A 6,000-nucleotide genomic window follows, 5' to 3' on the forward strand; every position below is an offset into this window, starting at 1 on the left:
CAGGAGCATGTTATTTCACGTGCCCCCATACTGGCTTTGTCATCCGACTCCCTAGCGGCTTTCCCTCGCCCTCCATGAAAAGGGGGTTCCCTACTAGCTGTGGAGCAGTAATCTGGCCTTTGTATTGTTTTTATCTGGGGAACTCCTGAGGGCTGTTGTGGGAGGATGATGTGCATCTCTCCATTCCAGATCACCCAGTGCTTCCACGGCCCTACCAGTGCCCTTTCCTGCATAGATTCTCAGACTGTCAGACAGCCCTCTGCAGGGTTCCAGGAAATGCTGCTGCAAATTGGGCTGCTCCCCATTCCTCCTGGGTGGGGGAGATCCATATATGAAGGGTGAGGCATGATCAGCCCCCTGTAATGGCTTCTCCAATTCCATGGGCATCCATTCCCCTTTCCATCTCTCTAGCTCTTCATTGCCCTAACACAGGCAGATGGCTAATATAGTTTTGAGAAACACACTTTCCTTCCTTTCTGGTCTTTGCAAGTGCCCAGAAGAATGTGAAATGTTCAAAGACATATCTCGCGGCTTCACTGTCAAAGTGTAAAGGACAAAGATTTCACACAAATGACCCATACCCATGCTGCATCGTTATTTTCACAGGGTGCATTTGGCATTATCTGTCCCTGTGTATTTCAGATTTGCATGTTTTGGAAGCAACAAGGAGAAAGATGGCGATGCTCCAAGGACAGAGCCAGAAGATCAAGGATTCAGTGAAGAAGCAGGCAGAAGGCAAAGGTGAGGGATGAGCTGAGTGCAGGGGTGCCCCCTTTAACAAAACAACCAAATACAGATGGGGAGCAAGTGACCTGAGGTAGGATCCATCCCAGCATGTAGCCAGACAGCCTGGGATGCGTTCTTTTGGTAAACGACCTACACACATCACACAAGACACTGTAGCACACCCAAGCCGTCCGGAAAGGGAGAACTCTACCAGCTGTGTTTTGTCTTCCAAGGCAGCAGATGCGACTCCTGTCTGGACACCTGGGTGCAGCATGGTAACACCTGCTACCTTTTCTCCAATATGAGTGCAAAGTGGCCAGAGTGTGTAGAGCATTGTAAGAAGCAGGGTGCCAAACTCGTTAAGATGGACTCTCAAGGAGAACTGGTAAAACTATGGTTTTTATTCTCTCTCCCTTACTAATATTTGACCTAATGGTTTAATACATTGATATCAGTAGGCTGAGGGATTGGTTGGCTCATGCTAGAGGGCTGTGATTGTCTGCCTGCCTGCCTACTGAGCTAAGGTTTTCTAGGGCAGTGGCATGCATACCCCTGGGGGTACACAAAGGTCTTCCAGGGGTTACATTACATCATCTAGATATTGGCCTAGTTTTACAACAGGCTATGCAAAAAGCACTAGTGAAGTCAGTGCAAACTAAAATTTCATGCAGACAATGACTTGTTTCTACTGCTCTATATACTATACACTGCAATGTAAGTGCAGTATTTATATTCCAATTGATTTATTTTATATTTCTATGGCAAAAATGAGAAAGTCAGCCATTTGTCAGGAATAGTCTATTGAGACATGTTAGTATTTTTATATCTGATTTTTTAAGGAAGTAATTTTTAAGTGAGGTGAAACTTGGGATATGCAAGAGAAATCAGACTTCTGAAAGGGGTACAGTGGTCTCGAAAGGTTGAGAGCCACTGTTGTAGGGTACCATCATTGTCAAGTCCATTCATGATGAGACATGGTGTTCATCTGGGTCCTGGAAGTGGTGGGAGAATGACTGGCTCAGAAAGTCCCAACACTCTAGGTCAGGGTTTGGAGCAGGAAGGAAACAGTTAATCAGCAGGCTCATGAAACAGCTGGAGGCTGGCTCATGAAGCCTGCCTGGAGCACATAGGAGGAAGTGCAAACTAGCAGCCAAGGGGTAGGTTTGGCTGAGTAAAGCTATCCTTTGGATAGGCTATGGAGGATAGGTCATCAAGCTGATCAGGGCTGTAACCCCATGCTCTGGATGTCCCTAAACCTCTGCCTGCATGACAGGGGATGGATCGCTCAATAATTGCCCTGTTCTATTAATTTGCACTGATGCATCTGGCAGCAGCCACTGCCAGAAGACAGGACACTGGGCCATGCTGACCTAGTACAGCCATTCTTACGTTCGTACTGCTGACTTCAGTGTAAACCCACTTTGTTTAAAAGCAGTTTGCTTTTACACGTTTTATTTGCACCCTGGTTAAAGGCTTTACTTCATCTTTGCTCTGATGTGGAGAAGACTCCAAGGGTGTGTGTGTGTTTGCAGCTCCATTTATAGCCTTTATTCCCACTTTGGATTTAAGTGGTGAATGTGCGATAGCCCCTGTCTAGGGGTGGATGACACAGTGGGGATTGAACCGTGGACCTCTAAAGCTGAAAGCAGGCATTGCCACAGCTGGAGCTGGAACTAAATTCCCTCCCTCCCGGTAGCATTGTCCCCTGTAGCTTCAGGCCGCTATTGAGTGACCCAGTTCTCGTCACACCCAACTTCTGGGTTGTGGCCGTCATCCTGTCGAGTCCCCACTGCCTAGCTCTGACAAATCTGCTAGCATCCAAGGAACCCCAAACAAGGAAGCTATGTATTCCTCCCTTATTTCTGTTCTTATTTGCTAAAACACAAGCCTTGGGGTTCCTTATGCTTTCCCCTCTGCCCAGGGAATTGTTAACCCCCCTGACCTGAGTGTATGTTCGCAGTCCGGATCCCCTGGAGGAAGTGGGGTTTGATGGTGCGTGTGTTTATCCTTGTACAGGCGTTCCTCAAACGGGAGACGCGTAAATTGTTCCGTGTCGAGTTCAGGTACCGCCGGCACTTCAGTTACTGGATTGGCCTGACCTACAAAGCCAGCCTCAAGAAGTGGGTCTGGCTGGATGGGTCACCATTCACATTGGATCTGTAAGTGTCCCCTCCTCACTAGAGCCAGAATTAACCAACAGCTCCAAGTGGGACGAACAACAACTGCCCCTCAATGAAATGTATGCAACTACATGTTGTGGATTGGCGCCCCTCTATGACCAAGCTCTCTCCCCTCCTGGCTTTAATCCCAGGGACAGTGACTGCATTTAAAAGGCAAAGAAACATCAGGCTAGACTGTGACTGGGCCTATGGGCCCACACAGGGGTAGAGCTCTCTGACATGGGCTGCCTGGACCTTGGCTCCAGACACGCGGGGTTAGTGGGAGCTCCCCTGCTTCCTCCTTCCCTGGCACAGGTGGATGGCAAATGGGCCAAGCCTTGCACCACCTGCCACTTGTTGGTCAAAGCTGCTGAGCCAGCATGATGGGCTGGGCATGGGCCAGCACTCAGCAAATGACACTCATGTGCATACCCCCTCGGTCACAGAGGATATAGGAGGATCTGTGTCTTAGAATCCCCTCTGAGTCACAATGCCTCCTGGGCTGGTGCAGTTGACACACCCCTCCTTGCTCACGGCGGCTGAAAGGCCCAATCTGACTCACAAACATTATTGTCCCTGGATGATTTTGTTTAGCCTGATCCTTGGGGTTCAATCTAATGGCAATTAGAGATGCAAAGCCCAGCTCATCCATCCTCCTGTGGGTCAGCATAGCACTGGTCCATGCAGTGTGTTCTCCACTGTGTTACCTTGTTAGGAAGTGTTCTCTAATATCCAGCCTAAATTGCTTAGTATCATCCCAATAGCTTCCTGAGCCACCCTAAGCAATTCCACTCCATTCAAACCAAACAACTTTATGAGGAATACGAGCTGTACAAGTGCTGCCAAAGTGTCAAGGGGACAGATCTCATGCAGCTCTCAGACCAGATACAATGTGTTATAGGTAACCACCAACTTTCCTTGAAGACAGCTGTAGGAAACAGTTATGCTCCTTTATAGCAGCCCCCACCTAAACCATGGCATATGCAAGTTGACCCAGGAATGAGAACTATGTGGGTGGATGGCTTTGCTGGGAATTGTTTTGGGAAAGGGTGGGCAAAGGGAAACAAGTAGAGATGCTCACAGAAACAGAGGAAAGCTCCAGACCCTGCCTGGATGGTGTGTGGCCCTGAGAGAAGCCTAGAGAAAGGGCTTTTGGGTCAGGTGCTGCCTGAAAGAGCCTTGGAGCTGTCAGCAAAAACTCTCTCCTGTTCTTTGGGTCTTTCTGTGTTCAGGGAAATGGGGCTTTGTAGATTCTTTCTACATAAACAAAATTGCATAAAAGAAAGACGTGATTCCATCACCAATTCCTCCCCCAACTGGAGCAACTTAGTAGACCCCAAACATTTTTGGCTAGCCACTTGGGTCTAAAGGCTTGGCATTGGTGTTAAAAGTGGGATCCAGTGTTCAAGGAGAGAAACTGGGAGTTGGCATTCCTCTTGAGCCAAGAGGGAACAAAGAATGGAAATGCTCGCAAAACTCGAAGCTGGCTAACAGAAGTTAAAACAAGACCTAGAACAGGAGCTGGAGACTCCACACCAGGAATTTAAAGAAACCAATGAAGCATCTGCCCCAGTTAGGACCTCTCAAAGGGCTCAGGGCTCTGTCAAGCTAGCAGACAAAGGCAGAAGAAACTGGAAGTTGAAACTAGACCAATTCAAACTGGAAAGAAGGCACACATTTTTCTCAGTGAAAGCCGTGGCCCACCGGAACAACTGATCTGACTTACAGCAGCAGGGGAGCTGGCTCAATGCCTAAAGCTGTGGTTGGTTTTCTTTCTTTAGTGTGGAGCTGACAAACATGTTAGAGCTGTTTCAGAGTAACAGCCGTGTTAGTCTGTATTCGCAAAAAGAAAAGAATACTCTCTAAGGTGCCACAAGTACTCCTTTTCATGTTAGAGCTGCTCACTTCCAAGCTACACAGGTACACGCCCACCTGCACACAGCTGAGGTGTCCAAAGATGTTGTAAGGGGTGTGCCCCTTGGGGGTGGCAGGGTGGGGCGCTGCACGGGCACAGAGAGGAGTAGGGTAGCAGTGAAGTAAGTGGGGAAGCTGGGATTGTAAAATCCTTTGTGACTAGACCCTACTGAAATTTGGTGTTTCTTTTCCAGGTCTTCTGTGGGAGCACAAGTTCTCTACGATGCAAAAGACGCTTGTGTGTTTTTTATACAAGGAATGTCCCATGCTAAGGATTGTATTACAAAACACTACTGTCTCTGCAAGAAGAACAAGTGAGCAAGGTGGCGTCTGATGAAATTGGAAATGATTTCTTATGCCCTGGAGAATTAAACTGGATTCCCTGCTCTGATAGCCCTCTTATTTCAGAGAACTACAATTAAATTATTTGTAAATACAATAAATAAAAGTTTCTTAACTTAAAGTAGGTGCAGTGTGTGTGTTCTTGTATATTTCCTTCTGTTCCTTTCCTTTGACTTTTTTCCATCTCTTATTCCCACCTTCATTCCACTATCATTTATCAGTGTTGATAAATACAAAGTAATGCACATTGGAAAGCATAATCCCAACTATACATAGAAATGATGAGGTTTAAATTAGCTGTTACCACTCAGGAAAGAGATCTTGTAGTCATTGTGAATAGTTCTTAGAAAACATCCACTCAATGTGCAGTGGCAGCCAAAAAAGTGAACAGAATGTTGGGAATCATTAAGAAAGGGATCAGAAAATAAGACAGAAAATATCATATTGCCTCTATATAAATCCATGATACGCCCACATCTTGAATACTACGTGCAGATCTGGTCACCCCATCTCAAAAAAGATAATTTGGAATTGGAAAAGATTCAGAAAAGGGCAACAAAAATGATTAGGGGTATGGAACAGCTGCCGTATGAGGAGAGATTAATAAGACTGGGACTTTGTAGCTTGGAAAAGAGACAACTAAGGGGAGATATGATTACGGTCTATAAAATCATGACTAGTGTGGAGAAAGTAAATAAGGAAGTGTTATTTACTCCTTCTCATAACACAAGAACTAGGGGTCACCAAATGAAATTAATAGGCAGCAGGTTTAAAACAAACAAAAGAAAGTATTTTTTCACACAATGAACTACCAACCTGTGGAACTCCTTGCCAGAGGATATTGTGAAGGCCAAGACTA

This window comes from Lepidochelys olivacea (genome assembly GCF_965140295.1).
Source record: "Lepidochelys olivacea isolate rLepOli2 genome assembly, chromosome: 1".
Lineage (NCBI taxonomy): Eukaryota > Metazoa > Chordata > Testudines > Cheloniidae > Lepidochelys > Lepidochelys olivacea.